At 49.6% G+C, this 10,148-nt stretch overlaps 1 pseudogene; it reads left to right on the forward strand.

The window, feature by feature from the left end:
- Positions 1–4,507: 4,507 nt before the first annotated feature.
- LOC110285960 lies at positions 4,508–6,034 on the forward strand (annotated as a pseudogene).
- The last annotated feature ends 4,114 nt before the right edge of the window (positions 6,035–10,148 follow it).

Genomic DNA, 10,148 nt, shown 5'->3' on the forward strand with positions numbered 1-10,148 from the left:
AGAGGCAGGCGGATTTCTGAGTTCAAGGCCAGCCTGGTCTACAAAGTGAGCTCCAGGACAGCCAGGGCTACACAGAGAAACCCTGTCTCGAAAAGCAAAATAAATAAATAAATAATTTTTTTTTTTTTCCGAAACAGAGTTTCTCTGTTTCTCGAGCTCAGAAATCTGCCTGCCTCTGCCTCTCAAGTGCTGGGATTAAAGGCATGCACTACCACACCCGGCTAAAAATATTTTTTGGTTGATTTGGTTATGGAGACAGGGTTTCTCTGTGAAGTCCTAGCTGTCCTGGAACTCACTTTGTAGACCAGGCTGGCCTTGATCTATGCCTCTGCCACCGCTGCCCAGCATACAGTCACTTACATGTTAAGCCAGTTTACCAAACCTAGAATAAATCACATTTCATCATGTCATATAATTCTTGTGTGTGTGCACATGTGCCTGTGTGTGTGCACGTTAGACTCCATTTGATTTCATCATGTCATATAATTCTTGTGTGTGTGCACATGTGCCTGTGTGTGTGCACGTGTGACTCCATTTGATTTCATCATGTCATATAATTCTTGTGTGTGTGCACGTGTGCCTGTGTGTGTGCACGTTAGACTCCATTTGATTTCATCATGTCATATAATTCTTGTGTGTGTGCACGTGTGCCTGTGTGTGTGCACGTGTGACTCCATTTGTTCACTCATTGTGCGCACGGTGCTGGTTTTTATGAGATAAAGTCTGTCCTTGAATCCATGATTCTCTGACCTTATCCTCAAGTGCGGTGCTTACCAGCAGGCGTTTATGATCCACGCGGCTCCAATCCCCGTGTCTTCTGCTTGCCCTGCTGTCACTTTACTGCCACGTTCTAACCTATCTCTAACACTGGCAAATGTCACCATGGAGCTCTATGTCTATGCTCATGGCAGATACGGTTCTGTGGATTGCTTTTTAAAAATAATGTCCTCATTTGGTTTGGAGTGAGGTGATGCAGGTAAAACACATTGAGTAGAGAAGTGGTCCCCTTCTAACTTCTGGAAGAGACTTGAGAGTGTGGACGCCCGACTTGCCAGCAAGGAAGATACCACAACAGGATTCTTCTGCACACGTTTATTGGGAGAGCTTGATAGCGAAGGCGAAAGACCCCGAGCCCCAGAACTGGTGCTGCTTATATAGGCCTAGGAGTGGCGTGTCTGTACCTGATTGGTTGTGCTTTCAGTACCTCATTTACATTCCCCGGGATGGGCTGTGACTTGGTGCGAAACCCTTATGCACATGCACACATTGGTTGTTTACCCGAACTTACGGGTGGTGGCCAGTGGTAGCCAGCGCCATCTTGTAATGGCATATGTGACTTCCCACATCTCCCCCTTTTTTAATATTATGGCCTAATCCAACGATCTAGTCGCTAGCCTCTTCAGCTCTCAACTATCAAGAAGGATCTCGTTTTTGGCAGTCCATGATCACCCTATCGCGTGCAATGGGCATAGCCTCAGCAATGTGCAAGGGCTGATCAAGGAAATCGAGTCTTACTCATCCCAGTGCAATGGGTACACAGTGGGGTGCTAGAGCTAAGGACTCGAATGCCTATTATTTATGTAGCATGGATAACCATACTTCAGAGGAGGCCCCTTGTTCAATTGCCATGAGTGCTTGGGTGATGGCCACCTTGTCATGTTTCTGTTGAGATCTGAACTTGCAAACCAACCAAAGCATGCATACCAATCCACAGCATATGGCAGCGCCAAAAAGAACTCCCACCCACTCCTTAAAGTAGGAAAATGCAGAGGTAAGCCAAGAGGTAAAATCACAAACAGTGATGGGTTCTATTCAAGTTCCATTAAGACTTAAAGTCTGGCATTAGATGTAAAGAATTGAGGAAACACTTGAATGTGTCAATGGCATGGCTTTCAGGAACACAGAGCTCTTCAGTTCTCACTAGCAGGAGCATTCCCAGCCACAGGAACATCCACGTCCTCATAGCTCCGCCTGCCCTGAATTGCTCTGGTCAGCCGCTCCGGGACCCGCAGCTGTTGTCGATGATCCTGAGGAAACACAAACGGACCCTCTCGCCCAAACCAATTGAGAGTGCTCCTCTCTCACCTGATTCAGCGCCTCATTACCTCTCTGGAGTTCTGCGCCACATCTTTCTCTATCTTCTATGCAATTTCTCACCAACTTCCAGACCGGCAAGACCCCTTTTAGTAAAACCCTCTGTTCCTCTGCAAACCTCAAGTCCCAATGGTGCTTGGTGCAACTTGTCCCAAAATCGTGAAGCTTAACTTGTCCTTTCTTTTCCTTTCCTTTTTCTCCTTTCCCTTTCCTTTTTCCCTTTTCCCTTTCTCCCTTTTCCTTTCCTTTCTTTTTATTTCTTTGCTTTTCCTTTTTCCTTTCCTTTTTCTTTTTTCCTTTCCTTTTCTTCCTTCCTTTCCTTCCTTCCTTTCATTTTCTAGTTTTTGTTTTCTGCGCACTCCTGCTCTCTCATCTTTCTCTGTTTCTGACATACTTTCCTGATGTTCCTGTAACAGTCTTTGTCCCTCTTTTTCACACTTCTTATCCTGTATACAAGCCCTAATTAGTTTCCAAAGCGGACGAGTGCCTGGTTTCAGTTTCCCTTCCCAGCAAACACACTCGTGCCCTGGACGATGGCAACTAAGGTAAAGCACAGAATCAGGACGACTATAAAGATGACTGGGATGAGACAAGCAACTGCTAAAGGATCTACTCCAAAGGGAAGCAAACCTCTCAGAGACTTACGTTACTCCTTCCCCGTGATGCAGTTCTGAATCCTCCCTGCAACAGGGGGTCTTCGCTCATGCCTGAAGATGTTTCGTTCCCAGGTTTCGGCATCACTTGTGGACGCCCAACTCACCAGCAAGGAAGACGCCACAACAGGATTCTTCTGCACACGTTTATTGGGAGAGCCTGATAGCAAAGGCGAAAGACCCCGAGCCCCAGAACTGGTGCTGCTTATATAGGCCTAGGAGTGGCGTGTCTGTACCTGATTGGTTGTGCTTTCAGTACCTCATTTACATTCCCCGGGATGGGCTGTGACTTGGCGCAAAACCCTTATGCACATGCGCACATTGGTTGTTTACCCGAACTTACGGGTGGTGGCCAGCGGTAGCCAGCGCCATCTTGTAATGGTGTATGTGACTTCCCACAGAGAGAATTGGGGTACTTTGTACCCTAAATGTTTTTGTTAAGCTCACAAGTAAATTCATTAGACCAGGTACTTTATGAACTAGAAGATTACAAATTGCCACTGTGTACTGGTGTCTTCCACCCCACTGTCTGTGTACTGGTGTCTTCCACCCCAGTTCATATATTGAGATGTCTCTTTTTCCTGAAAATTCTTATTCTGAAGAATGAGTTTTTTAAATTTTTATTTGTTTTTCTCTCATACAATTCATCCCAGTCAAAGCTTCCTACCTCCACCTCCTCTGTTCCCCAGATACACACCCCTACTTTCATCTCCCACCAAGAAAAGAGCAGACCTCCCAAGGCCATTAACCAAACTCAGTAAGACCAAGCACAAATCCTCATATTAAGGCTGGGTGAGGCAACCCAGAGGAAGAAAAGGCTCCCAAAAGCAAGCAAAGTAATCAGACCCCCCCCCACTTCTACTGTCAGGAATCCCCCCAAAACACAGAGCCAATAACCATAACATTTGCCTAGGACCTAGTGCAGACCCATGAAGGCTCTGTGATTGAGTGCCTATTCAGTCTTGATGTAATGGCTATTCCTGGTTCTCAGCTTGACTATATCTAGAATGAACTACGATCCAGAATTGGAAGGCTCACCTGTGATCCTGATCTTGAAGCTTGGAGATACAAGTTTCTAACCTGGATCTTGGCATGGAGATCTTGAGGTGTAGTGGCTGTGAATTTCAGGAGACTAAGGCAAGGAAATCTGAGTTCAAGGTCATCTGGGACAAAGCAAGTTCCAGATCAAGGTGTGGTGGTACACATCTTTAATCTGTGCCATACCTTCTGCTGGAGGCCTACACAAGGACATTAGAAGAAGGAAGATTTGCTCTTTCCCTGCTTGCAGTTATCTGTTGGAATCTACTAGCCTTGTGGGACTGAGCAACTACTAGATCCTTGGACCTCCCATTCACAGCTGACTATTGCTGGGGAGTTGGACTACAGACTAAGTCATCATAATGAAGAGGTCAGCCCAGCTGTTAGAAAATTCCACTGCCCCTGCCCACTGGAAGAGACAGGTCAGAGAGCACGTAGGCCAGAAGGAGGAGGCTGAGTAAGCCTCTACTACCTCATTCCCTAAAGACCATTCAGTTTAAAGTGCACACTGTTCTACCAATCATATCGTGCCTAGTTGCTGATGCTCTATTCCACCCCTGGAAACCATATAAAAACTCGCCAACCAAGCTGCTGGGGGTGGGGGTGGGGGTGGGGGTGGGGTCGCTGCCTCTCCTTCAGGTCTGGGGCTACCCCAGTGCACGGGAACAATAAATCCCTCTTGCTTTTTGCATCAATTCTGGCTCCACGGGTTCACACATGGGGTCCCCAGTAAGCTAAGGCTCATCAGAGTCTTACATTTGGTGCATTGGCCGGGAATCTGACTTCTTGTGGGAACACACTGGAGCGGTGAGTTGGAGGTCTCGAGCCTTTACCGCAGTTCTTGTTTGTCTTGCTGTTCGTCAAAGTCTGACTCTGTAAATCTGTTTGAACTTTTGCTTGCAAGAGTTGGGAGGCGGTTAGTGGGTGCAGACCACCCCACAGTGACTGATGAAATGACATGAACTGAGGGTACACGTGAAGAAGGTGCACACAACACATTCAGTTTTGGACACCACCTTCCTAGCCGTGCATTCGGAGGAAATCTGCAGCATTCCCAGATTTCACGAAGGAGCTGAACCTGGGGTCGGCAGGGTTGCGGACCGCTGCACCTTTCTCTCTGCCCGTAGGTGGAGCCCTTGGCAAGGCCTCCCCCGCCCCGGAACTTCGATTTTCCAGCTCTGCTGAGGAGGTCCGGTTCTCGGTGCTCGGTGTCACCGTGTAGGCCTGCTCCCCGATGCTAAAGCCTACTGATCCGCGCGCTGCGCCTCCCTTGCCCCTGGAGATTCTGGGGCCCGGAACTGAGCCTCTCACGCGACGACCAGGACACCCGAAATCCAAGTGCAGGCTCTGACCTCTGGTCCCAACCAAGGAATCACTGAGATTCTGATGAACAGACCTCATGCCCGCAATGCCTTGGGGAATGTGTTTGTTAGTGAGCTGCTGGAAGCTCTGGCCCAGCTTCGGGAAGACCAGCAAGTCCGGGTCCTGCTCTTCAGAAGGAAGTGTTCTGTGCAGTGTTCTGTGCAGATGCGGACCTGAAGGAGTGGGAGCAAATGAGTGATGTGGAGGTGGGGACCTTTGTCCAGCGGCTCCGAGGCCTGATGAGTGAGATCGCAGCCTTCCCTGCACCCACCATTGCAGCCATGGACGGGTTTGCCTTAGGCGGGGGCTTGGAACTAGCCCTGGCCTGTGACCTCCGAATAGCAGCTTCTTCGGCTGTCATGGGGCTAATTGAGACCACTTGAGGACTTCTCCCAGGAGCAGGAGGGACTCAGAGGCTGCCTCGCTGCCTGGGCGTGGCCCTAGCAAAGGAGCTCATCTTCACAGGCCGGCGACTGAACGGGCACAGGCCCATGAGTTGGGCCTGGTAAATCATGTCGTGGCTCCGAATGAGGAGGGTAATGCTGCCTACCACCGGGCCCTGGCACTGGCACAGGAGATCCTGCCCCAGGCTCCCATTGCTGTGCGCCTGGGCAAAGTTGCCATCGACCGAGGAATGGAGGTGGCCATTGCATCAGGGATGGCCATAGAACAGATGTGCTATGCCCAGAACATCCCAACCCAGGACAGGCTGGAAGGAATGGCAGCCTTCAGGGAGAAACGAGCTCCCAAATTTGTGGGCAAAGTGACCCAGCTAACTTTAAGCACACACCATAAAGTCCAGATATTCCAGAGAACCAAGGTGTTGACCATGCAGTGCACTGCCACCTTCCATATTGCTCACCTTGGCTAGTGACTGGACTCTCTGCATTCTGTGTCATTGGCTCTGATCACCATGGATGGAGCAATGAGGACACCTTCACTTACTCTCACAGAGTTTCTTTGAGTTAGTGTCAGGAGGCCGCCCTCAGACTCCAGCTCTCTGTAACGCAAGGGGAATTCTGGACCTCTCTATTTAACCTCTCATTTAACCTCTCTAACAGTCTCTCTGACGACTTAATATCCCTGTGTTCAATAAACATGCTGCAACTGTTAAAAAAAAAAAATAAGAGTTGGGAGGCTCAGAGAGCCTATGGTGTCTGGTGTGGTACACTGCTGTGGGCATACCTTAACATTGTGACAGCAGGAGGGGAGAGCTGAAGGATGCTTCAGGCCCACCTGTAGGGAGCCAGGAAGGCACTGCTCTTTCTGGAAACAGCAAGAGACTATCTGCAAGAGCTGAGTCTTGCTTTAACCTGATTTATCTGATTCCTGCCGTATGGCAGAGGGACCAGGTTTGTTTCGGTGCCACTGGAGCCAGCCAAACAATTTTGTTCTGCATCTGTGGAAGGGACAAGCTGTCTGTAACTGGGCCCATGAAAGGGGCAAACTGTGTTAATTATCTTTCTCTGTGTTCTTGGACCTGAATGCCCACCTGTGGCAGGGTCGATCTGTCTGTGTTTGTTGGTATCTCGTTCTGTGTTCTTGGACTTAAACTGACCACACTTTTTGGATATTTGACAGACTGAAAGACAAGTTATTTACTCTCTGCTTCTCTGTATGACCCACTCTTAGGAACTTTTGACTTGCAGGTGATCAAAGCAGTAGAGGAGAGAGTCGATCCTTAGGACACCCGGACCAACGGCCCTATAGAGCTACCTAGAAGAATCTAACGGAGGAGCTCCCCGCCCCCACCGCCCATCCCTCACAGATGAAAGCCTTGCTTTCCCAAGATCCACCTCACAGGTTCTGGCCATCAGGAAGAAGGAAGCACGGGAGGAGAGACCCTGATCTGAGAAACTTCTGATCTTCCAAGACTCTCCAACAGCGGACCTGTTATTCCAAGACCCTCCTCCTCCAGACCCCTCTTCCCTTCCCCCGTGGCCCTGCCAGCCCCAGGACCAGTTCTGGGATCCTCAACCTTCACCAGAGGGAGGAACGGGAAGAGACCTGAGAGCCACCCTACCCTCCCACCCCCCATACCACGGTGGCTCTCTCACTGAGGGCATATGGGCCTCTGGAAAAGAGCAATCAGGCTATACAACATTGGCCCTTCTCTTTGGCAGACTTGTACAACTGGAAGGCTCAACCCCACCTCCCTTTTTCCAAAAGGCTGGTTAATCTCTTTGAGACTGTTTTATTCATAATGCAGGAAGCCAGAAGCCAGAAAGAATACCCCCTCAGACACAGGTGCATCATCGATTGATCAGGCTGTGGTGGACAGTGGGTTTTCCCTGACTAGACCTGACTGGGACTTTAATGTGACAAAAGGTAAGGGGCACCCAAAGGTCCGCCACCTGACTCCACTGGCAGGTCTCAGGGGCTGCATGACGACCCACAAATTTGACCAAGGTACATGAGGTTAAGCAGAGACTATATGAGTCACCTGTAGTTCATGGAGGCATTCCGCCAATATACACCGTATGACCCCAGCAGCAAAGAGCATAAAATTACTGTGACGATGGCTTTTATAGACCAGGCTAGTAGAGATATCAGGAAAAAGTGTCAGGCTAGAAAGACAGGATAAGCCGTTGAAAGATATAGTGCCAGTTGCTGAGAAAGTCTCCTATAACAGACAGGAGGAAAAGGAGCAGAGAAAGAGAAAGAAAGAAAAGCGACAGGGAAGGAATCTACAGAGAGTCCTGAGTCTCAGGCTAGAGAGTACAAGTTGTTTGAGACCTTGGACAGGGCACCCCAGGACCTAGACTGGTGGCTCGAGGCCTTTCCCCAGGCCTGGGCTGAGATGGCAGGGATGGGGAGGGCCACCAACCAGTCCATCCACGTGGAGCTCAGAGCCCAAGTCTCCCTGGCGTCTGTGCACCAATATCCGATGTTGAGGGAGGCCTGGGATGGAATTGCGCTCCATATTATCAGGCTCCTAGAACAAGGGATCCTGTGGCAGTGCCAATCAGCTTGGAATATTCCCCTCCTGCCTGTGAAGAAACCTGGGGCCCAAGACTAAGGAGGACAGTCTAGAGGGGACTACATGCCTCTTGGAGGAACTGGGAGGATTGAGATACAGAGCCTCAGCCAAGAAGACCCAAATCTGCCAGAGAAAAGTAAGTTATCTGGGCTGTCTGCTGAAAGACAGCCGGTGCTGCTCTCTAACGCTGAAAAAGACGATCCTGCACCCCAACTCCGCAGAGCCTCAAACAGGCACGGGAATTCCTGGGGACAGCCAGGTTCTGCTGGTTGTGCATTCCAGGGTTTGCTGAATGGACTGCCCCCACCTTGACTAAAAAGGGACAGCTCTTCCATTGGGGTGAAGAAGAGCAACAGGCTTTTGACATGATTAAGCAAGCTTTACTGGAGGCCCCTGCTCTAGGACTGCCTGATGCCAGCAGACCTTTCCACTTTTATGTAGCAGAAAACAGGGGGATAACTGAAAGAAAATAAAACTTGAGACCTGTGACTCATGTAATGTATGTCAAATAGCCCAAAGAGTTGTTTGTGAGCTTTGAAACCTGGGGCTGAGAACATAGCAGAACAGGCCAGGACATGCCCGGGCAGGCCCGTTGTTAAGACATTCCTGAGGCTGCTTAGCCATAAAGATAAAGAGAATGACATGCCTCCCCATCTCCCGCCCTTCTGACCTAAGTTAAATTTATCTGCATGTATAGTCTGCTGATGTTTAAATGGACCAATCATGTGAAACCGCACCAATTCCTTCCCCCAGCCCCAGCCCCTTTTCTATAAAAACCCCTAGCTTCCAAGCCTCGTGGTCGAATCCACTGTCTCCTGTGTGAGATACGTTTTGACCTGGAGCTCTGCCATTAAACTACCTCATGTTTTTACATCAAGACAGTCTGTTTGTTCGTGATTCTTGAGTGCACGCCGAATTGGGAGTTGAGTGGGGGTTTCCCCACTAGGTTCTTTCATAACCAAGGCAGTGCTCACTCAGCGGCTGGACCCCTGGAAGCAACCAGTTGCCTATCTGTCAAAGAAATTAGACCCTGCTGCTGCTGGGTGGTCTGTGTGTCTACAGATAGTGGTAGCAGTGGTGGTTTTAGTTTAAAATGCTGATAAATTAACTCCGGGGCAAAATCTGACTGTGACAGCTCCCCATACCTTAGAAAGCATTGCTTACCATCCCCCAGGTTGATGGCTGACCAACGCCCACATGACTCATTATCAGACTCTGTTGCTAAACTTAGATTGGGTGACTGTCACGTCACCAGTGGCCCTCAACCTGGCCTCTCTGCTACCCAACCCTGACCTCAATCAACCAGCTCATGATTGCCAGCAGATTCCAGCTGAGGACCAGGGATGGTGATTGTCGGGTCAGCCACTCTTCAATGCTGAGGCAACCTAGTTCACTGATGGCAGCAGCTGCCCAGTAGAGGGACAATGCAAGGCGGGAGCAGCCATTGTGGACGGCACCAGGTGGTCCAGGCAGAACCATTTCCTCCAAGAATGTCAACCTAAAAGGCAGAGCTGATAGCTCTGACCAAAGCCTTGGACTTGGGGGCAGGCAAAAAGATCAACATCTATACAGATATCAGGTATGCCTTTGCCACAGCCCACACCCACGAGGCTATATGCCAAGAGAGAGGACTACTCACATCAGGAGAAACAGGATTTTTTTGTTTTTTTGTTTTTTGAGACAGGGTTTCTCTGTATGGCTCTGGCTGNCCTGGAACTCNCTNTNTAGACCAGGCTGGCCTNGAACTCAGAAATCCNCCTGCCTCTGCCTCCCAAGTGCTGGGATTAAAGGCATGTGCCACCATGCCCAGCAGAAACAGGAAATCTTGAACCTCTTGGATGCCCTAATGAAGCTGGCAACTGTGAGTATTATTCACTGCCCAGGACATCAGAAAAGAAGAGACTCAGTGGCCCAGGACAATTACCATACAGACCAAGTGGCTCTGAAGGAGCCTATCTTGGTTATGGGCCTGCAAGTACACCTGCTGGGAAATGGGACTGGACTAACGGATGGCGTCACTT

Source organism: Mus caroli, chromosome 19 (assembly GCF_900094665.2).
Source record: "Mus caroli chromosome 19, CAROLI_EIJ_v1.1, whole genome shotgun sequence".
Classification (NCBI taxonomy): domain Eukaryota; kingdom Metazoa; phylum Chordata; class Mammalia; order Rodentia; family Muridae; genus Mus; species Mus caroli.